General features: G+C 36.4%; 1 long non-coding RNA gene across 3 annotated transcripts; it reads right to left on the reverse strand.

Annotated features, from left to right (window-relative positions):
• Positions 1-1,693: 1,693 nt before the first annotated feature.
• On the reverse strand, positions 1,694-12,450 carry LOC145789699 (uncharacterized). 3 transcript variants are annotated; one of them, XR_014327930.1, is made up of 4 exons: positions 12,265-12,450; positions 11,506-11,675; positions 2,228-2,341; positions 1,694-2,109 (listed from the first exon to the last, which is right to left on the reverse strand). It is a non-coding gene; the product is annotated as an uncharacterized LOC145789699 (long non-coding RNA). The 3 variants fall into 3 exon arrangements; XR_014327931.1 differs by having other exon boundaries at positions 1,694-2,118; XR_014327932.1 differs by having other exon boundaries at positions 2,195-2,341.
• Between the last annotated feature and the right edge of the window lie 2,167 nt (positions 12,451-14,617).

The following is a 14,617-nucleotide window of genomic DNA, read 5'->3' on the forward strand; positions in this document are numbered from 1 at the left end:
TGAAAAAAATACAATCCAGATAGAAAGCTAGTAAAATCAAAAGCTACAATGCTAGTGTTCACCACTGTACAAGGTACCGGTTGAGTTTCAATTTGTTACCATGGAGATATATATTCCTCAAATCGAAGCTTGCACTTGATCAATACACATTATGAGGGGGAATAGATCAGAGCACAGAGTATCAAATTTCTACATATTTCTTTAGACAAAGCCTTAAGCAGAGCAAAGAAAAGGTAGCGATTGCAAAGAAATAATGAAAACTTAATAAACATTGCAAAGAAATTATGAATATCAAATGAGACAGCCAAAACACAACTTTACAATTTCAAACACTATATATATACCTATAAAATGACTACCAATTTTTATCCTGAATGTAGGATTCTTGTGTATGTTATTTTACATCAATAATATCAACATCAGTATATTTTTTAATCACTAAATGCTAAGCATATTATAATGAACATCTTAAATTGCTAAATTGATAAAACTCAACCCAATACTCCCAAAACATACCAGCCCATATATACCTAAATCAACCCACAATAACCAGTCCAAATATCAACTCAAAAAACCTGACCCAACTTTTAAAAACACAAGCTGATTGAGCCCAAACCACACCAGCAATAATAATAATTTTTTTTTGTTCTTCCCTTGAAGTATATCAGTCATGAGTTGCTATGATCCATATTATGCTCATCCTTCAAGTAAAGTTAGTCCAGTCAAAGTTCCTAACAGATTTGATCTAATCCCAAATTGAATCCAAGACAGATTTGATGGCTCAATACCAAGATGGACATCTTTGTACAGTGTTGCATCAAAATAGCCAGCAAATCCTATTAATCAGGTGTGAAAAAAATCTTGTAAAGTGACAATTTGAATTCTTAGAAACACTATATAGAAAACTAAAAATGGCAGAGAGAGAGAGAGAGAGCAATGAATGTCCTGTAGTTGACAACAGTAAATGTCAACGTAAACCTATTTAATATTGGTCCCTAGGATTCTCACACACCACGTCTCAAGAAATTCATCTCAGTGAGATCTGATTCATTATTTTTTATATTGCCAAAATATGACGGAACAAAGTGGCAGAACCAAAAGAAAGTTGTAGGATAGAAAAATTTAGTAATATTCAACATTTTGGATCTCTATTGCAGTGGAACTCTGATGCTAAGTGCGTACAGTGTAACCTGCTCTCTATTCCTTTTCCATTACCTGCACCTTCGAGACAATCAGTTTCAACTACCATCACTGTTATTCGAGAGTATAAGCCTTATTAATAGAAGAATACGTGCAATCCTAGTATCCATTCGAATGGCCCCACAAGCCATACTTTTCGATGTTCCTTGAAATTTTGACAACACCAATGTCATCCCATGTACCTAACTCCAGTATTCCAACATTTTAAGTATTCTAACATTTCAATCAAGCACTACACATGTAGGAATGAAACTAATTCGAGTTTCCCACAGTTCTCTAGGTGACATGGATATTTTGATTTAATAAAATATTCGCATGCAGATTAGTTTAAAATAGTGACAAGTCTCAGGCAACCACATGCTATGAACCAAGGTTGATCTAGTGTCATTGGGCATCTCAAACTGAAGCTTCATATACTGCTGATTGATTCTTGTAATTGAGTACTCTGGATGAGTAAACATAAAGACCTATACTAGTACAAAACAAGATGTAATTTTCAAGAACCAATATTTTAAGTTCACAAACCACAAATCTGAAAATCTCTATGAAATTGTTATCAAAGGAAAAACTCACAGGTTGGGAGGGTGCAAGCCTTGCAACACAGTGCAGTTTGACAACATATGCAGTTTCAAAAAAGATTGACAACCACAATCTATCACATGTGGCCAAAGCACAAAAAAATGTTAGCACATACATCAATTGAAATTAGAGACAGACGACCAACATGATGGCACTTCTCAAGTTCTGAAATAAACCCTTACTCTTTGATATCTTCTCCGAAGTGACATACAAAATTTTAAGTTCTCCTTCACCTTTTTCAAGGGCTTTGTATATGAACTTTTCATCTTCTTTAGCAGTTGTTGAGGTCAACTTCAATGCAGGGATGCCCAAAGCAGCCAACCCCATCACCTGAAGGAACTGCAGTTGTCAGAAAAGGTTGGTTCATTTGGTACAACGGTTCAAAAAGGAAAATTTAATATAAATCTGAGAGCACCTGATCCTGAATAAGAGAAAGTAAAGGACTCACAGCAAGAGCAACTCCATTAAGAAGAATAGCTAGAAGCTGGTAGCAGAGACTTTTCCTTCCACCAGCAGCCATAATAACCAAAATATCTCTTCTACTCATGACTGCATTTACAATCTGGTGACAATTGAGCATTGTTAGTAAATATGTACACATAATGTAGCTATAGAATTTTAAAACAATCAATACTCGTCAAATGATCCCAAATATGCAATATACATGCACTAATATTACCACAGAAGATGATACAAAAATGTAATATCGATAAAGAGAAAAATGAGAACAAAGAAATTCTTGTGATCTTTGAATAAGATAATATCACTAAGAAAAGTAAGTAGGCAATGATGTCAGTTGTCAAAAGGACCAAAAAAACATTTCCAGATGATGTCCCATAGAAGAAAACCACGCCCACAAGCTCTGCTCGATATTTACCCGATTCACATGGAAGGGACGCTTTGCGTGGATTCCGGGATTAGTCGAGATGCACGTAAACTAACCCGGACACCCAGTCATCAAAAAAAAAAAAAAGAAGAAGAGAACCAAGCCCATTCTTCAATGAATTGTGCATGGCCATATAATAATTAGCCATTATCTCTTCCATGAAGGAAATGACAACATAAAATGAAGGCAAAAAAAAAAGTTGGCACATAATAGGTAATGGAGGAAATGTTGTTTCTCTACGTTCACAAAGTGAAATAAATATACTAACTTTGAAGACCTCGGGATGTCCTACTATAGCATGACAAAAACTTGACACATAAAAGGTAATAGGGCAAATGTTGTTTCTATACATTGATGAATGAAACAAATACACTAACTGTTGGAATGTGTCCTGCATCACCTGGAATTGCCCCATCTGTGCTAGTTATAAGGCTCTTATTTCCCTTTCCTTAATATCTGAGTTTTAAGGAGAAGTGTGGGTTGGAATTTTCAATTTGGTATCAAAACTTGGTTGGGCGTGTGACTAGTGTGCCGTTTGTCTGGCTACCATATGTTGTGGTCCAAGAGGGTATGTTGGGATGCGTCCCACATGGCCTAGAGTTGCCCTATCTGTGCTAGTTATAAAGCTCCAATTTCCCTCTCCTTAATACCTGAGTTTTAAAGAGAAATGTGGGCTGGGTTTATCAATTCTAACTTTGATGACCTCTAGTGTCCTAGCATACCACTTCTAACATGACAAGATCCACTTGCAATTCATTCATTCTACAGGGGATGCATGGAATTGAGGCTATTTTTGTTGGACAATCTTCATTGTATTTAAAAAGATTAAATTCTGCTGTGTACAAAACAACAACAAGAATAAAAGAAATAGAGAAAAGGAGAGAATTTGTTTGATTACAAAAATCAAACTCGAAATAAAAACAAATAAATAAAACCACAGATTTTATTTTGTTACAAAAACAAAAATAAAATCTGATTAAATAAACAAATAAAAACAGAATAAAATTAAACAACTTACTTGGTTAATTTATTTGAATAACTTTTCTGATCAAGTCCAGTGTTTAACACTATGTCCTTAAGACAGATTTGTCCTCTCCACGGTGCTTTCAGAATTTGGACGTCTATCTCCCAAGATGAAATGATCTTACCACAAACAATAGCAGCACTACAAATTGTTTGCCTTACGAACACACTAAGTGCTTACACTCTTTCTTTCGGAAATAAAATGCAGCAAGATGAAGAATATAATTTGCAGAGGATGGAGTACGAAAATTGGAATGAAATCCAAATGGGAGGCTAGTCTATTTATAGATGCAAAGGTGACTCTTGGTTTTGAATTGAACAGGTATGAAACCTATTAGATTCAAATTTAAACAGATTTGAATCTGTTGGGTTAATAAATGAAACAGATAAAAAACGGGAAGGGCTCTGTTTGGATGAGCAATAAATCCAAACCAGTTTAATTCTGTTTGAAAACGGGAAGGGCCCTGTTTGGATGTACAGAAAATCCAAATCAGTTTAATTTGAATTCTGGATTTTATTTTACCAAAAAATAAAATTAAATTCAAATGTTTTTGGCCCAAAAAGATTAGAAGCCCAACCCAACCACACACCACGCACCAGGCCCAGCACGCCCGACCGGACGGACGGCGGCGGCAGCGCGCGCGCGCGTGTGTGGTGATTTTTGGGTCCAATGGGTCTAACCCATTTTGCCCATAACCTCTCCCTCTAAAACACTTGGGTACCCCTTGGGGCACACCCCAAGTATCTCACCCTAAGCCTTATAAACCCTTTCAAAACTTCCCACCAAATCAATGTGGGACAAGCCAATTTACAACTTTAAGGAATTTCCACCATAACTCCATTTCCATGGAGCACACTTTGGCTTCAATTTCCCATTCACTCGGTAATGGTTTTGAGCAACCAAATATACCACGTGAATCACAACGCGGCATAGAACGCGTTATCACTTTGACCCGAGTAAATCGATGCTCGGGGCCCACCTAAAAAAATAGACCAAACTTGAGAAAAAATTCTGGTTTTACCCAGAATTTTTCTACCATTTCCAACAATCCCCCACATGAATGAAATTTGATGACAACAGAAATGCAACAATATGCAGACTTTTACGAAAGGGTATAAGTCGAAAATATCTTGCATCAGGATAGGTAGTTTTCGGCCTTGAACCTTCCCTAGTGATAACCTATCGGACTTACTGGCTAACCAATGGACGCGATGCCTTGAATTGTTCAGCCGTTTGTGTAAGCCAAGATAATAGATTTCACACAAAATATCTTCTAACACATCGTGGTTCTCACTGTTGTGTTCATTTTGGCCTTGAACGCGCCTGGTTTTCATAAGTGTTTCTAGAGAATTTAGCCTTTTCATTCTCATAGAACCGGCCCCAGTTCAACACTCATATAGGTGATTCTTATTGTGAGTATCTCCTTATACTCGTCTTGATTTTATACCTTAATCAAGAAATAAGTAATCATTAAAAGCAAAGCTTATCCTTATACCCCTGCATACAACATATGTTGCAGATATCACTCTCACCATAGGAATGGGTAGGGAATTTTTAATCCCTTTGTGATTTCTGGTGAGCCATACATAACTTAGTTGTCCCTTTGAACTTAGTTCTTGGGATCTCCAATCATATAAGTAGGGTTACCATTATGACGACTCTTATGTAATAGGCTTTAATCCCATCCCCTTCGATGAACTATACACTAGCTCTTTTGTCAAACCTTTTGTTAACGGATCCGCAATATTCTCTTTAGATTTTATATAATCTATTGAGATTATTCCGTTTGACAATAATTGCCTTACGGTATTATGTCGACGACGAATATGTCGTGACTTACCGTTATACATGTGATTTTGTGCCCTGCCTATTGCAGATTGACTATCACAATGAATGCAAATAGATGGCACAGGTTTTGGCCACATTGGAATGTCTTCTAAGAAGTGACGAAGCCATTCTGCTTCTTCACCTGCTTTGTCTAAAGCAATGAACTCGGATTCCATTGTGGATCGTGCGATGCAAGTTTGTTTCGTGGACTTCCAAGAAACAGCAGCGCCTCCTAGAGTAAAGGCATATCCACTAGTGGATTTTGAATCTTTAGTATCCGATATCCAATTGGCATCACAATAACCTTCGAGTACTGCTGGATATCGAGTAAAGTTCAAACCATGATCACGAGTAAATCTTAGATATCTAAGAACCCGAATGATCGCTTTCCAATGGTCTTCTCCAGGATTACTAGTGTACCTACTCAATTTACTGATAGCATAAGCTATATCAGGACGAGTACAATTCATTAGGTACATTAGGCTTCCAATGATTTGGGAGTATTTTAACTGAGACACTGCATCACCTTTATTTTTCGATAAATAAAGACTGATGTCTACAGGTGTTCTAGCTAAATTCAAATCATCCTTGATAAATTTATCAAGAATTTGCTCAATATAATGAGATTGAGATAATGTATATCCGTCAGATGTTTTAGTAATTTTCATTCCTAATATAACATCTGCGACCCCCATATCTTTCATATCAAATCTTTTGTTAAGCATCTGCTTAGTTGATTTGATCATGTTTTGACTGCTTCCAATGATAAGCATGTCATCCACATAAAGACAAACTATGACATATCCTTGGTCAGTGTTTTTAACATAGACGCATTTGTCACATTCATTTATCTTAAACCCATTAGTAAGCATTGCATGATCAAATTTTTCATGCCATTGCTTAGGTGCTTGTTTTAATCCATAAAGAGATTTTACAAGTCGACAAACTTTCTTTTCTTGCCCTGATACTACAAACCCTTCGGGTTGTTCCATATAGATCTCTTCATTTAGATCACCGTTTAAGAAAGCTGTCTTAACATCCATTTGATGTATTTCTAAGTTAAACAACGCTGCTATAGAAATAAGCATGCGAATGGATGTTATTCTTGTCATAGGGGAATATGTGTCAAAATAGTCCAGACCTTCCTTTTGTCTGTAACCTTTAACAACAAGTCTTGCTTTATACTTGTCAATTGAACCATCTGCTTTCATTTTTCTCTTGAATATCCATTTATATCCAAGAGGTTTAGAACCTGGTGGAAGATCCACCAATTCCCAAGTATGATTTTGCATAATGGATTCAATTTCATTTTTAACAGCCTCTTTCCACAAAGGTGCTTCAGGACCTGTCATTACTGCCTTAAAGCTTTGAGGTTCATTTTCTAACAAGTACGTCAGAAAATCTGGACCAAAGGATTTTGATGTTCTCGCTCTTTTACTTCGTCTTGGTTCATCATTAGGTAAATCCTGTTGGTCGAGACTATTACTAGTCTCTTGTGTTTGATTGTCATTAGTCTCTTGACTTTGTGTACAATCATAAGTTCTTTTCTGTGAACTTAATTCCTGTCCTTTCTTGTAAGGAAAGACATGTTCAAAAAACACAGCATTCCTTGACTCTATAATAGTGTTCACATTTATATCAGGTATTTCTGATTTATAAGTCAGAAACCGATATGCACTACTATTCTGAGCATAACCAATAAACACACAGTCTATTGTTTTTGGTCCAATCTTAGTCTTTTTAGGAACAGGAACTTCAACTTTTGCCAAACACCCCCACACTTTTAAGTATTTGTAGGAAGGCGATCGACCTTTTCACAATTCATAAGGAGTGTTGTTGGTTTTCTTGTGGGGTATTCTATTAAGAACATAATTAGCAGACAATATTGCTTCCCCCCACAAGTTCTGTGGTAAGCCTGAACTTAGTAACATGGCATTCATCATTTCTTTTAGGGTTCTATTCTTCCTTTCAGCAATTCCATTTTGCTATGGAGAATAAGGGGCTGTAGTTTGGTGAATAATGCCATGTTGTGCACAAAATTCATTTAATGGTGCATCATATTCACCACCCCTATCACTTCTAACCATTTTAATGGTTTTACCAAGTTGATTTTCAACTTCTGTTTTGTAGAGTTTAAACATTTCTAAGGCTTCATCTTTACTTCTAAGTAAATAAACATAACAATATCTTGTGCAATCATCTATAAATGTTATGAAATACTTTTTGCCACCTCTAGTTTGAATAAATTTTAAATCACATACATCAGTGTGAATTAATTCTAGAGGTTCGGTTTTTCTTTCAACCGATTTAAATGGAGTCTTAGTTAGTTTCGCTTCTACACAAATTTCATATTTATGATTAGGATTAATATCAAACTTTGGTATATGATCTAAACCAATTAATCTACGCAAAGCATCAAAATTCACATGTCCTAATCTACCATGCCATAAATTTGACTCAAGAATATAAACAAAAGATGTGTTATTCTTATTCATAGCAACTTTCGGTACAACTGTCATTACATTCAACTTAAAGAGACCATCACTCATGTATCCCTTACCAACATACATACCACTCTTTGTTAATACAAATTTATCAGACTCAAATACAAGCCTAAAACCATTTTTACTTAACAAAGACCCAGAAACTAAATTCTTCCGGATGTCAGGTACATGCAGTACGTTGTTGAGGGTTAGTTCTTTCCCTGATGTCATCTTCAAGATCACTTTCCCTTGTCCAGCCACAGTAGAAGTAGAAGAATTTCCCATAAAAAGTTGTTCACCATTTGCAGCCTCATTGTAGGTAGTGAACATCTTCTTGTCCGCACAAATGTGACGAGTTGCTCCAGTGTCAACCCACCACTCTTTGGGATTTCCAACCAAGTTAGCCTCAGACACCACAGTAGAAAGGTTGATGTCATTCACTCCGTCAGAGATGTAATCCAATTCTGTTACATTGGCCTGATTGGTGGTCTTCTTACTTGTACTTCCATGATTCTTCTTAGGGCGGCGGCAGTCAGAAGCTCGATGTCCAGTTTTGCCACAGTTATAGCATTTTCCTTTGAACTTCTTGCTACTATCGCCTTGTTTAGGACCATCTCCAATAAACTTTCTCTTTTTGTTATGCGGTTTATGAACTTGTTCAACCACATTAGCCTTGGACTCAATGAGATTTTTCCCATTCCTCTTTTCAGCCTTTGCGGTTATCTTCTTCAATTCTTAATCTTACAATCAATTCATCCATAGTCATCTCTTTGCGTTTATGTTTTAAATAATTTTTGAAATCTTTCCAAGCCGGTGGTAACTTTTCCACTAAAGCAGCGACTTGGAATGACTCGCTAAGAGACATACCTTCTGAATGAATATCATGCAAAATTATTTGAAAACTTTGAACTTGAGATATACCGTTTGGGAGTCTACCATAACAAAATCCAGAAATTTACCGACGACAAATTTCTTCGTGCCGGCATCTTCTGTCTTGTATTTCTTCTCCAAAGAATCCCACAATTCTTTTGCTGTTTTCAGAGGACTGTATACATTATACAACATATTGTCAAGGCCATTTAGGATGTAGTTTCTGCACAGGAAATCTAAATGTTTCCAAGCATCTACAGCAGCAACAACTTGCCGATCACTTTCACCCTCTTTAAGTGCTGGAGCCTCTTCATGGAGAAACCGGGCCAAATTAAGAGTTGTAAGATAGAACAGCATCTTCTGCTGTCATCTCTTAAACTCGGTACCGTTAAATTTTTTCGATTTTTCTCCATGATTGATTGGTACATGAACATGGTTCTGGATAGGGACCGATGTAGGTGTAACAATAGGAGTACCACTGCCAGATGCAGTTTCAGTTGTAGTAGCCATAATCTCTGATTACAAAAATCAGAAAAAATTAAAATACAAATTAATTTTCTAGTTACTAAAACCAGAAAATAAATTATAACAACAAATAATTTTATTTTCCTTGTTACTAAAACTAGAAAAATAAAATATCACAAGAATTTTCTGTAATACCAAATAATATTCTGAATTGTTAATGACACCAGTATCGTACTACTAGTTGTTGTCAAAGAAAAGAGACAGTATATTACTACTATCTGTCAAATAGCATAAATCACTATTTATTTTTCCAACCAGAATATTAATTTGAAAACATAGAAAATTAAATACAATGAAGATACCCAAAAAGGAATCTGTCTTAAGATTGTTGGACAATCTTCACTGTATTTAAAAAGATTAAATTCTGTTGTGTACAAAACAACAACAAGAATAAAAGTAATAGAGAAAATGAGAGAATTTGTTTGATTACAAAAATCAAACTCGAAATAAAAATAAATAAATAAAACCACAGATTTTATTTTGTTACAAAAACAAAAATAAAATCTGATTAAATAAACAAATAAAAACAGAATAAAATTAAACAACTTACTTGGTTAATTTATTTGAATAACTTTTCTGATCAAGTCCAGTGTTTAACACTGTGTCCTTAAGACAGATTCGTCCTCTCCACGGTACTTTCAGAATTTGGACGTCTATCTCCCAAGATGAAATGATCTTACCACAAACAATAGCAGCACTACAAATTGTTTGCCTTACGAACACACTAAGTGTTTACACTCTTTCTTTCGGAAATAAAATGCAGCAAGATGAAGAATATAATTTGCAGAGGATGGAGTACGAAAATTGGAATGAAATCCAAATGGGAGGCTAGTCTATTTATAGATGCAAAGATGACTCTTGGTTTTGAATTGAACAGGTATGAAACCTGTTAGATTCAAATTTAAACAGATTTGAATCTGTTGGGTTAATAAATGAAACAGATAAAAAACGGGAAGGGCTCTGTTTGGATGAGCAATAAATCCAAACTAGTTTAATTCTGTTTGAAAACGGGAAGGGCCCTATTTTTGAGCAACCAAATATACCACGTGAATCACAACGCGGCATAGAACGCGTTACCACTTTGACCCGAGTAAATCGATGCTCGGGGCCCACCTAAAAAAAATAGACCAAACTTGAGAAAAAATTCTGATTTTACCCAGAATTTTTCTACCATTTCTAACAATTTTAGAGTGCGTACCACTAATATATCTACATATTGGGCTATGGCTTAGCTATCGAGACTTAGGCCTTAGTAACTATATTTGGATCTTACAACTTGTCAACATCATTTCCTACATCAAAAGCCTCTCCTATCAGATATATTCAAATATAAACATCCAGAACATTTGTAGCCATTCGAAAAGAAAAGAAAAAGACACAGATGCACAACTACAGAAAAAGAGAAAAGAGAAGAAACAAAAATCTAAACCTTATTTATAGACCTCATAAAAACACAACCTATGACCATTCAAAATTAGATAATAAAGTAACTTCATTCTTCAAAAAATAGAGGATCTCCCATGCAAAGTAATCCTACTTCAAGAGACACCTTTTTCATGGGTTTCATCCAACCAAATGGTAAGATCTTACCCATACTAAGTACTTATGCATAATTTCACTTTCTGCTCTTCAGCGATTGCTAAGTTGAAACCAACAAATATAACACTGCAAAGGCAACTGTTAATTCCTGCCTGTAAATCTTAGACATATTTTTTCCTTCTAATCTTAAGATAAGAAATTTAATTTCATTAAAAGGGTGAAAAAATATAAATATAAATATAATTATAACTGAATGGACATTCTCCAGTAAGAAACAACAAGGCTCAAGGAAAAGAGAGAAAAACCAAGAAAAAGGGCTGCATACCATAAAACTAAAGCACAAAGAAAAAATGTAAGAAGTTGGTCTAACTCCCTTCCACCAAAAAAAAAAAAAAATGCAGAACCACACAACTGAAGATTTGTCAATGACGAATTCTTTAAGTAGAATTATAAGATGACGATAAAAAAAAATAAAAGTAGAATTAAAAGAATATTGGATGAACTACTGAAATGGCATTGACCTCTCGCTGATTAGCACGATAATTGGAAATGCCAAAAACATTGAATCTTACATCATCAACTTGAGAATCCCATTCAAATAGCCCTGACCAATTCTCCACAGTAACAGCAGTGCCATCATTCTGAGGACTTCCCAATGCTTCACAGTCTTCCAACAAGGCCTTTAGTTCAGACTGTCTCTCATACAATTTCTCTTGCCGATCAAGTAATAGCTTTATATGGTCTAAACACAAAGACATGAAGACAAGACGCTATGTGATTGAAATATTAGATAGAAACATTTTACGTTCTGTAAATTCATATGATCTTGAGTCAATAATGGCTCAACATCTGTAAAAGAGCACTATAGAATTAATGCAAGCAATCATTGGATAAAATAATTCCTTTTCCTATTTCAGTAAAAATTTCAACAATAATTGGGTTTGCAGCTTTGTGAAGACTTTTGGATGTAAATCAACATAATTGGGCATGAGAAAATGCTAAGTGTAGGAGGTGCAAATGATTTACTCAGTGTATGTGTGTTGTGGAGACCTCATTTTTAAATTGAGCCTCTTCAGCAAAAATAAGAGTAGATGATATATTTTCTTATGGGAATTTTATCGAATAGATTGCATGCATCCATCAGTTAGCTCATCTTCAGAATTACTCTCCCTCCACGAAACCAAAATAAATCAACACAGAAATTCAGAATAAATCAACACAGAAATTCAGCAATTAGGCTTACCCATTATGTAAATCAACACAGAAACAAATATGCTAGATTACAGAGAGAGAGACAAATAGTTGGATTCATACATAGAAAGTAGGCTTACCAATTATGAATCGATCGAAATCTTCATCAACAGCAGATCGAAATCTTCAAATCTTCATTAACAATCGATCAAAATCTTCAAATCTTCATCACGTGAGAGTCGAGTGAAAGAGAGTGGAAAGTGGACAGTGAGATTCAAGCGAGAGAGAGTGGAGAGTGAAAAGAGAAGGTCGAGCAAGAGAGATTTTGCAAGAGAAAGAGTTCTGTAACAAGCCCGCGGGGGGACCTCGCTGCTACAGTTCGGACTCGATTTGTGTCACGGTTCTAAATCTGAACCAAAAAGTCCAAATCTGGCAAATCGTTTGAGAAAACAGATTTGTTTTGAAAAGTAGTGCCAAACATGGACTGCTTTGCCAGATACAGAGTCGCCACCTAAATATTTTTTTTTAAAATGGGGAAATTTAGGAAACCCTGACTCGGTGCCGAAGGCCACATGTCCGTCATCACCGGAGTTATCTCGGCTCGGGAGCTTGGGTACGATCGGGGAAGGTCAGCTATGAGCACCCCCTTTCGCCCGGTCCGAAGACCGGCCTCTACTAACCATGATATCCGATTTTGAAAACTTCATGTGTTCTTATTCCATTTATTAGCCTAGAATTACTATGTTGTGCGCTCAGCAAACAAGTATAGACTAGATTGCCTAATTTGGAAATAAACATTGCATATCCGTTTGGTTTGAAAATGCTTTGGAATTTGCTACTCGTAAGTAGGCTAAAATGCGGATTTCAACGAGTTTTTCCAACTCAAACAATCCGGCCTTCACCCACAGGCATTCAAAACAGTTTAACACATAAGCATCTAGCCACATGTTAAGCATGCTGTCATGGCAACATTCACACTCATGCGATATGCTAAAGCGTTAAAATACTTACATAGTACTCCGTGCCAAAACAAAGAACTCGTTAGCAAACATGCATGATCCAAGTCCATGTTAGATGCCTAATGCATCGCATACAAAATGTTGCTAGAATAGGCTCGGCTATCCTAAACATGTCATGTGAAAATGCACAATTATCACATATTCAATTTGGAATTTGAAGTACGAATGCAATTAGCATGATGTACCGAGCCTAATGCATGCAATACAAATGCATGGATGCACGCATGCATAGCATAAAGTATGCTAAATTAGACGTGCCCTAATACTAACCATTAAAGCAGGTAAATAAAAGGGAGGAAAGAAGTGGGGATTGGAAGACATTCACACACCCACACACACTTATTACAGATTTGCCCTCACTCGGAGGGACCGAATAAATATTACAAATTAACTACACAAGCTAATTAATATTACAAATTAATTTAATTAACGAATTAAATAAATTAATTAAAGCAGGAAAGCGTCTCGGGAAACGCGCCGCCATGCGCAAGCTGCCTCTATTTTCCTTCCTTTCCTCCTCTGGAGGTTGTCAAAACCTCAGGACTGCATCCTTGGGCAGAGGGGATCATCACCGGCTGAATGAAACTTCCACCGGCAGTGTAGTATGGCCATCGGCACAAAATAGGGTCTGTCGGCAGAGAAAATGGTGCCGGTCGGCACATTACACTGCCGGTCGGCAGAGTATTCCTGCAGAACCTGCAACTCACAACAACAGAGGGCAAAACAAGGCATGGCAGCATATTTCAAGGCATGTATGCACCAACCATGTCTCTTATCATTGTGATGACTCAAAGGGACATGTGCCTCGGTTCTCGGACCATCAATCACGTATTTCCATGCATGATGGCCCAAAGAACCAAGTATGCAACTTTGGTTTCAAATGCAATGCAAACCAATCAAACAAAACTCCCAATCCCTATCACTCAAGTCAAGGGACAAGGAATGCATGCAAGATACAATGCAACCTAGGCATACAAGCTAGGAATGCAACATGGCATGGCAAGGCACTTATGCAAGCATGCAAGCATGCATATGGCAATGCAAATGAACGGCAAGATGGACTTATACATGAATTAGGCAGCTCTAAAATAGGCCTAAAACAGTGGCCATAGTGCTATAAAATGAAGGCTAAATGTCATGCACACACATATGCACATAAGGGCCAACACTTAAGCACAAATCAAGCAACATTCAAGCACACTTGAAAGGAGGAAACGTGGACAATTAGTATGCGACATGAGCCCTAAAATCATGTTATAAAATGATGCCAAATCAAGTTATAAATCAAGCCAAAACATGCACCAAATGGCCTAAGTGTTCAAAGTAAATCAATAAGGCATTGATCTACACTTATCATGACCAAACATGGCATGCATTAAACAACTAAAAACAGATTTTTAGCATGTTAAAACAAGGCCAAAGGACTCCTTAGATGGCATCTAAGTGTCCCAAATACAAAGGCATACACCATGGC

Source organism: Camellia sinensis, chromosome 4 (genome assembly GCF_055761805.1).
Source record: "Camellia sinensis isolate YWXY chromosome 4, ASM5576180v1, whole genome shotgun sequence".
NCBI classification, from domain to species: domain Eukaryota; kingdom Viridiplantae; phylum Streptophyta; class Magnoliopsida; order Ericales; family Theaceae; genus Camellia; species Camellia sinensis.